At 40.4% G+C, this 9478-nt stretch overlaps 1 long non-coding RNA gene across 1 annotated transcript; it reads left to right on the top strand.

Moving 5' to 3' along the window:
* The first annotated feature begins 6936 nt into the window (after window positions 1-6936).
* On the top strand, window positions 6937-8153 carry LOC116371726 (uncharacterized). Its single transcript, XR_004208989.1, has 2 exons — window positions 6937-7210; window positions 7926-8153. It is a non-coding gene; the product is annotated as an uncharacterized LOC116371726 (long non-coding RNA).
* Window positions 8154-9478: the final 1325 nt, after the last annotated feature.

Raw genomic sequence — 9478 nt, forward strand, 5'->3', positions numbered from 1 at the left:
GTTAGCATGTTTTGTTGTAGCCTCTGTTATTGGTAATGGTGAGATGTTAGTATGTTTTGTTGTAGCCTCTGTTATTGGTAATGGTGAGAGGTTAGCATGTTTTGTTGTAGCTCTGTTATTGGTAATGGTGAGATGTTAGTATGTTTTGTTGTAGCCTCTGTTATTGGTAATGGTGAGATGTTAGCATGTTTTGTTTTAGCCTCTGTTATTGGTAATGGTGAGAGGTTAGCATGTTTTGTTGTAGCCTCTGTTATTGGTAATGGTGAGAGGTTAGCATGTTTTGTTGTAGTCTCTGTTATTGGTAATGGTGAGAGGTTAGCATGTTTTGTTGTAGTCTCTGTTATTGGTAATGGTGAGAGGTTAGCATGTTTTGTTGTAGCCTCTGTTATTGGTAATGGTGAGAGGTTAGCATGTTTTGTTGTAGTCTCTGTTATTGGTAATGGTGAGAGGTTAGCATGTTTTGTTGTAGTCTCTGTTATTGGTAATGGTGATAGGTTAGCATGTTTTGTTGTAGCCTCTGTTATTGGTAATGGTGAGAGGTTAGCATGTTTTGTTGTAGTCTCTGTTATTGGTAATGGTGATAGGTTAGCATTTTTTGTTGTAGCCTCTGTTATTGGTAATGGTGATAGGTTAGCATGTTTTGTTGTAGCCTCTGTTATTGGTAATGGTGAGAGGTTAGTGATGTTTTGTTGTAGCCTCTGTTATTGGTAATGGTGAGAGGTTAGTGATGTTTTGTTGTAGCCTCTGTTATTGGTAATGGTGAGAGGTTAGCATGTTTTGTTGTAGCCTCTGTTATTGGTAATGGTGAGAGGTTAGCATGTTTTGTTGTAGCCTCTGTTATTGGTAATGGTGAGAGGTTAGCATGTTTTGTTGTAGCCTCTGTTATTGGTAATGGTGAGAGGTTAGCATGTTTTGTTGTAGCCTCTGTTATTGGTAATGGTGAGAGGTTAGCATGTTTTGTTGTAGCCTCTGTTATTGGTAATGGTGAGAGGTTAGCATGTTTTGTTGTAGCCTCTGTTATTGGTAATGGTGAGAGGTTAGCATGTTTTGTTGTAGCCTCTGTTATTGGTAATGGTGAGAGGTTAGCATGTTTTGTTGTAGCCTCTGTTATTGGTAATGGTGAGAGGTTAGCATTTTTTGTTGTAGCCTCTGTTATTGGTAATGGTGATAGGTTAGCATGTTTTGTTGTAGCCTCTGTTATTGGTAATGGTGAGAGGTTAGTGATGTTTTGTTGTAGCCTCTGTTATTGGTAATGGTGAGAGGTTAGTGATGTTTTGTTGTAGCCTCTGTTATTGGTAATGGTGAGAGGTTAGCATGTTTTGTTGTAGCCTCTGTTATTGGTAATGGTGAGAGGTTAGCATGTTTTGTTGTAGCCTCTGTTATTGGTAATGGTGAGAGGTTAGCATGTTTTGTTGTAGCCTCTGTTATTGGTAATGGTGAGAGGTTAGCATGTTTTGTTGTAGCCTCTGTTATTGGTAATGGTGAGAGGTTAGCATGTTTTGTTGTAGCCTCTGTTATTGGTAATGGTGAGAGGTTAGCATGTTTTGTTGTAGCCTCTGTTATTGGTAATGGTGAGAGGTTAGCATGTTTTGTTGTAGCCTCTGTTATTGGTAATGGTGAGAGGTTAGTGATGTTTTGTTGTAGCCTCTGTTATTGGTAATGGTGAGAGGTTAGTGATGTTTTGTTGTAGCCTCTGTTATTGGTAATGGTGAGAGGTTAGCATGTTTTGTTGTAGCCTCTGTTATTGGTAATGGTGAGAGGTTAGCATGTTTTGTTGTAGCCTCTGTTATTGGTAATGGTGAGAGGTTAGCATGTTTTGTTGTAGCCTCTGTTATTGGTAATGGTGAGAGGTTAGCATGTTTTGTTGTAGCCTCTGTTATTGGTAATGGTGAGAGGTTAGCATGTTTTGTTGTAGCCTCTGTTATTGGTAATGGTGAGAGGTTAGCATGTTTTGTTGTAGCCTCTGTTATTGGTAATGGTGAGAGGTTAGCATGTTTTGTTGTAGCCTCTGTTATTGGTAATGGTGAGAGGTTAGCATGTTTTGTTGTAGCCTCTGTTATTGGTAATGGTGAGAGGTTAGCATGTTTTGTTGTAGCCTCTGTTATTGGTAATGGTGAGAGGTTAGCATGTTTTGTTGTAGCCTCTGTTATTGGTAATGGTGAGAGGTTAGCATGTTTTGTTGTAGCCTCTGTTATTGGTAATGGTGAGAGGTTAGCATGTTTTGTTGTAGCCTCTGTTATTGGTAATGGTGAGAGGTTAGCATGTTTTGTTGTAGCCTCTGTTATTGGTAATGGTGAGAGGTTAGCATGTTTTGTTGTAGCCTCTGTTATTGGTAATGGTGAGAGGTTAGCATGTTTTGTTGTAGCCTCTGTTATTGGTAATGGTGAGAGGTTAGCATGTTTTGTTGTAGCCTCTGTTATTGGTAATGGTGAGAGGTTAGCATGTTTTGTTGTAGCCTCTGTTATTGGTAATGGTGAGAGGTTAGCATGTTTTGTTGTAGCCTCTGTTATTGGTAATGGTGAGAGGTTAGCATGTTTTGTTGTAGCCTCTGTTATTGGTAATGGTGAGAGGTTAGCATGTTTTGTTGTAGCCTCTGTTATTGGTAATGGTGAGAGGTTAGCATGTTTTGTTGTAGCCTCTGTTATTGGTAATGGTGAGAGGTTAGCATGTTTTGTTGTAGCCTCTGTTATTGGTAATGGTGAGAGGTTAGCATGTTTTGTTGTAGCCTCTGTTATTGGTAATGGTGAGAGGTTAGCATGTTTTGTTGTAGCCTCTGTTATTGGTAATGGTGAGAGGTTAGTGATGTTTTGTTGTAGCCTCTGTTATTGGTAATGGTGAGAGGTTAGTGATGTTTTGTTGTAGCCTCTGTTATTGGTAATGGTGAGAGGTTAGCATGTTTTGTTGTAGCCTCTGTTATTGGTAATGGTGAGAGGTTAGCATGTTTTGTTGTAGCCTCTGTTATTGGTAATGGTGAGAGGTTAGCATGTTTTGTTGTAGCCTCTGTTATTGGTAATGGTGAGAGGTTAGCATGTTTTGTTGTAGCCTCTGTTATTGGTAATGGTGAGAGGTTAGCATGTTTTGTTGTAGCCTCTGTTATTGGTAATGGTGAGAGGTTAGTGATGTTTTGTTGTAGCCTCTGTTATTGGTAATGGTGAGAGGTTAGTGATGTTTTGTTGTAGCCTCTGTTATTGGTAATGGTGAGAGGTTAGCATGTTTTGTTGTAGCCTCTGTTATTGGTAATGGTGAGAGGTTAGCATGTTTTGTTGTAGCCTCTGTTATTGGTAATGGTGAGAGGTTAGCATGTTTTGTTGTAGCCTCTGTTATTGGTAATGGTGAGAGGTTAGCATGTTTTGTTGTAGCCTCTGTTATTGGTAATGGTGAGAGGTTAGCATGTTTTGTTGTAGCCTCTGTTATTGGTAATGGTGAGAGGTTAGCATGTTTTGTTGTAGCCTCTGTTATTGGTAATGGTGAGAGGTTAGCATGTTTTGTTGTAGCCTCTGTTATTGGTAATGGTGAGAGGGTAGCATGTTTTGTTGTAGCCTCTGTTATTGGTAATGGTGAGAGGGTAGCATGTTTTGTTGTAGCCTCTGTTATTGGTAATGGTGAGAGGGTAGCATGTTTTGTTGTAGTCTCTGTTATTGGTAATGGTGAGAGGTTAGCATGTTTTGTTGTAGTCTCTGTTATTGGTAATGGTGAGAGGTTAGCATGTTTTGTTGTAGTCTCTGTTATTGGTAATTGTGAGAGGTTAGCATGTGTTGTTGTAGCCTCTGTTATTGGTAATGGTGAGAGGTTAGCATGTTTTGTTGTAGCCTCTGTTATTGGTAATGGTGAGAGGTTAGCATGTTTTGTTGTAGCCTCTGTTATTGGTAATGGTGAGAGGTTAGCATGTTTTGTTGTAGCCTCTGTTATTGGTAATGGTGAGAGGTTAGCATGTTTTGTTGTAGCCTCTGTTATTGGTAATGGTGAGAGGTTAGTGATGTTTTGTTGTAGCCTCTGTTATTGGTAATGGTGAGAGGTTAGTGATGTTTTGTTGTAGCCTCTGTTATTGGTAATGGTGAGAGGTTAGCATGTTTTGTTGTAGCCTCTGTTATTGGTAATGGTGAGAGGTTAGCATGTTTTGTTGTAGCCTCTGTTATTGGTAATGGTGAGAGGTTAGCATGTTTTGTTGTAGCCTCTGTTATTGGTAATGGTGAGAGGTTAGCATGTTTTGTTGTAGCCTCTGTTATTGGTAATGGTGAGAGGTTAGCATGTTTTGTTGTAGCCTCTGTTATTGGTAATGGTGAGAGGTTAGCATGTTTTGTTGTAGCCTCTGTTATTGGTAATGGTGAGAGGTTAGCATGTTTTGTTGTAGCCTCTGTTATTGGTAATGGTGAGAGGGTAGCATGTTTTGTTGTAGTCTCTGTTATTGGTAATGGTGAGAGGTTAGTGTGTTTTGTTGTAGCCTCTGTTATTGGTAATGGTGAGAGGGTAGCATGTTTTGTTGTAGCCTCTGTTATTGGTAATGGTGAGAGGTTAGCATGTTTTGTTGTAGCCTCTGTTATTGGTAATGGTGAGAGGTTAGCGTGTTTTGTTGTAGTCTCTGTTATTGGTAGTGGTGAGAGGTTAGCATGTTTTGTTGTAGCCTCTGTTATTGGTAATGGTGAGAGGTTAGCATGTTTTGTTGTAGCCTCTGTTATTGGTAATGGTGAGAGGTTAGCGTGTTTTGTTGTAGTCTCTGTTATTGGTAATGGTGAGAGGTTAGCATGTTTTGTTGTAGCCTCTGTTATTGGTAATGGTGAGAGGTTAGCATGTTTTGTTGTAACCTCTGTTATTGGTAATGGTGAGAGGTTAGTATGTTTTGTTGTAGTCTGTTATTGGTAATGGTGAGAGGTTAGCATGTGTTGTTGTAGCCTCTGTTATTGGTAATGGTGAGAGGTTAGCATGTTTTGTTGTAGCCTCTGTTATTGGTAATGGTTAGAGGTTAGCATGTTTTGTTGTAGTCTCTGTTATTGGTAATGGTGAGAGGTTAGCATGTTTTGTTGTAGCCTCTGTTATTGGTAATGGTGAGAGGTTAGCATGTTTTGTTGTAGCCTCTGTTATTGGTAATGGTTAGAGGTTAGCATGTTTTGTTGTAGTCTCTGTTATTGGTAATGGTGAGAGGTTAGCATGTTTTGTTGTAGCCTCTGTTATTGGTAATGGTGAGAGGTTAGCATGTTTTGTTGTAGCCTCTGTTATTGGTAATGGTTAGAGGTTAGCATGTTTTGTTGTAGTCTCTGTTATTGGTAATGGTGAGAGGTTAGCATGTTTTGTTGTAGCCTCTGTTATTGTTAATGGTGAGAGGTTAGCATGTTTTGTTGTAGCCTCTGTTATTGGTAATGGTGAGAGGTTAGCATGTTTTGTTGTAGCCTCTGTTATTGGTAATGGTGAGAGGTTAGCATGTTTTGTTGTAGTCTCTGTTATTGGTAATGGTGAGAGGTTAGCATGTTTTGTTGTAGTCTCTGTTATTGGTAATGGTGAGAGGTTAGCATGTTTTGTTGTAGCCTCTGTTATTGGTAATGGTGAGAGGTTAGCATGTTTTGTTGTAGCCTCTGTTATTGGTAATGGTGAGAGGTTAGCATGTTTTGTTGTAGCCTCTGTTATTGGTAATGGTGAGAGGTTAGCATGTTTTGTTGTAGCCTCTGTTATTGGTAATGGTGAGAGGTTAGCATGTTTTGTTGTAGTCTCTGTTATTGGTAATGGTGAGAGGTTAGCATGTTTTGTTGTAGTCTCTGTTATTGGTAATGGTGAGAGGTTAGCATGTTTTGTTGTAGCCTCTGTTATTGGTAATGGTGAGAGGTTAGCATGTTTTGTTGTAGCCTCTGTTATTGGTAATGGTGAGAGGTTAGCATGTTTTGTTGTAGTCTCTGTTATTGGTAATGGTGAGAGGTTAGCATGTTTTGTTGTAGTCTCTGTTATTGGTAATGGTGAGAGGTTATCATGTTTTGTTGTAGTCTCTGTTATTGGTAATGGTGAGAGGTTAGCATGTTTTGTTGTAGTCTCTGTTATTGGTAATGGTGAGAGGTTAGCATGTTTTGTTGTAGCCTCTGTTATTGGTAATGGTGAGAGGTTAGCATGTTTTGTTGTAGCCTCTGTTATTGGTAATGGTGAGAGGTTAGCATGTTTTGTTGTAGTCTCTGTTATTGGTAATGGTGAGAGGTTAGTATGTTTTGTTGTAGCCTCTGTTATTGGTAACGGTGAGAGGTTAGCATGTTTTGTTGTAGTCTCTGTTATTGGTAATGGTGAGAGGTTAGCATGTTTTGTTGTAGCCTCTGTTATTGGTAATGGTGAGAGGTTAGTATGTTTTGTTGTAGCCTCTGTTATTGGTAATGGTGAGAGGTTAGCATGTTTTGTTGTAGCCTCTGTTATTGGTCATGGTGAGAGGTTAGCATGTTTTGTTGTAGTCTCTGTTATTGGTAATGGTGAGAGGTTAGCATGTTTTGTTGTAGCCTCTGTTATTGGTAATGGTGAGAGGTTAGTATGTTTTGTTGTAGCCTCTGTAACTCTCACAATTTTTCATGATACATGATTTTTTATTATTCAAGGCATCATCAGGATTATTTAGAAACGTGTAATCAATTAGACAAAATATTAAGATATGGTGTATGTGATACTGTATACATTTGATCATAAATCCAAAATGTTGGAGTTTCGAACCACATTTAAACTGTTAACTTCACTGTTAAAATAGATATGGTGTGGACTGTATACTCAATACAATCTAAATCTGATACCTCACTGTCTGTCTTCTGACTGATACTGCTTTAAACGGATCTGATCAGTCTGCTATAATATTTGTACATTTTTCTCTCTACAAGCAATACTTAAGATTTTTTGTCATTTCTAATAATGATACATGCATTTATGAATAGATATTTTTTATGATGATACACTATTTTACGAATAGATATGGAAGGATTCAGGACACTGATATATCTGAATATGTTGAAAAAATATACTGTCACTCTTTTCACCACCAAAGAATAGCAGTGTGATTTTAATATGATTTGACTCTTTGCAGGCTGTCAGGCTGTCTAGTCACAGAGGAAGGCTGTGCTTCTCTGGTCTCAGCTCTGAGGTCAAACCCCTCACACCTGAGAGAGCTGGACCTGAGCTACAATCACCCAGGAGACTCAGGAGTCAGACTGCTCTCTGCTGGACTGGAGGATCCACACTGCAGACTGGAGAAACTCAAGTATGTAGTGGGTTTATGTCAATGTTCATATCAGACATGTTTGACTTATCAGGATAGTTAAGAAAAACATTATTACCACCACTTGGACAAAGTTATATACTGACTGTGTGTGTGTGTGTGTGTGTGTGTGTGTGTGTGTGTGTGTGTGTGTGTGTGTGTGTGTGTGTGTGTGTGTGTGTGTGTGTATGTATGTTCAGTGTTTCCAGTGTGTCTGTCCAGTGTCTGTGCCCAGTGTGTGTCACACAAGATCTGTTGTGACACACACACAAACACTGGAAACACTGGACACACACACGCACTGGACAAACACACACTGGACACACGCACACACATACTGGACACACACACACACATACTGGACACACACACACACACACTGACACATGCTGGACACCCACTGAATGCACGCTGGACATATACACACACACACACACAGGACACACACACACACTGGACACACACTGTACATACAATCTGGAGACACACACATTGGGGACACACACACTGGACACACACACACACAGACAACCATTCTTAGTTATTTGCTGACCGTGTGTGTGTGTGTGTGTGTGTGTGTGTGTGTGTGTGTGTGTGTGTGTGTGTGTGTGTGTGTGTGTGTGTGTGTGTGTGTGTGTGTGTGTGTGTGTGTGTGTGTGTGTGTGTGTGTTCAGGTGTATCCCTCAATGACTGTCTGTTCTTCTGCTTACCGCTACAGTGTGGAACATGGTGGAGAGAACAGAATGAAACCTGGGCTTAGAAAATGTGAGTGTTGACTGCTGTGAAGAATATGACTAAGAATAAGTCTTAATTCAAGTTAAGTCAAAGTCAAAGACCACCATCATTACTGACTTGGTCATATTAAATATCAGCTGTAGTTCTACAGAATCAGAAATCAGAGACACCAACGTTTACAAAGAGTTGCTTTTTGTGTGTGTGTGTGTGTGTGTGTGCGTGTGTAATAAAAGCGGAATAAGTGTGTTTTATATTACCATACAGTATAACATCTGATCATTCAACAAGTCTCACGTTACCTTCACTTCTCCTTTTGATACCTAGAAACATCTACATTAAATTAATTAGTGAAAAGTGAGTTAACATTCTAATGTGAATGATGATGATTTCTAATATTGTGTCTGGTTTCATCCATCAGATGTCTGTGATCTCACACTGGACCCAAACACAGTAAACAGACTCCTCTCTCTCTCTGAGGAGAACAGAAAGGTGACATGTAGGAGAAAGAAGCAGCCGTATCCTGATCACCCAGAGAGATTTGAGAACTGTGAACAGGTGATGTGTAGAGAGGGTCTGACTGGGCGCTGTTACTGGGAGGTAGAGTGGAGTGGGAGAGGGGCTGGTATAGTAGTGACATATAAAGGAATCAGCAGGAGAGAAGGGGGTAATGACTGTGGTCTTGGATGGAATGGCAAGTCCTGGAGTCTGGTCTGCACTGACAACCGTTACTATGCCTGGCACAATAAAAATCGGACTACCATAGACGTCCGCCCCTCCAGCCCCCACAGAGTAGGAGTGTATCTGGACTGGCCAGCCGGCACTCTGTCCTTCTATAGAGCCTCCTCTGACACACTGACCCACCTGATCACATTCACCTCCACATTCACTGAGCCCCTCTATCCAGGGATTAGGGTTTGGGGTGATGGCTCCTCAGTGTCAATAATCACCTGACACACACACACACACACTGACCCACCTGATCACATTCACCTCCACATTCACTGAGCCTGAGCCCCTCTATCCACACACACAGCCCCTCTCCACACACACACACACACACACACACACACACACACACACACACACACACACACACACATTGGACAAACACACAGACACACACATACAAACTGGACACACACACTGGACACACACACACTGTACACACACATTCACACTGGACACACACATACACTGGATCCCAGGTTCTAGAACAGCTTCTATCCCAGTTCTATCTGTCTGTTAAATCAGTTTCTGGAACACAGGTTCTAGAACAGCTTCTATCCCAGTTCTATCTGCCTGTTAAATCAGTTTCTGGACCACAGGTTCTAGAACAGCTTCTATCCCAGTTCTATCTGTCTGTTAAATCAGTTTCTGGACCACAGGTTCTAGAACAGCTTCTATCCAAGTTCTATCTGCCTGTTAAATCAGTTTCTGGACCACAGGTTCTAGAACAGCTTTTATCCCAGTTCTATCTGCCTGTTAAATCATCAACCTAAACTGTTTTCATCAGACTATTAGAACATAACTGAACTT

Source organism: Oncorhynchus kisutch, unplaced genomic scaffold (genome assembly GCF_002021735.2).
Source record: "Oncorhynchus kisutch isolate 150728-3 unplaced genomic scaffold, Okis_V2 scaffold3589, whole genome shotgun sequence".
In the NCBI taxonomy this organism is placed as follows: Eukaryota; Metazoa; Chordata; class Actinopteri; order Salmoniformes; family Salmonidae; genus Oncorhynchus; species Oncorhynchus kisutch.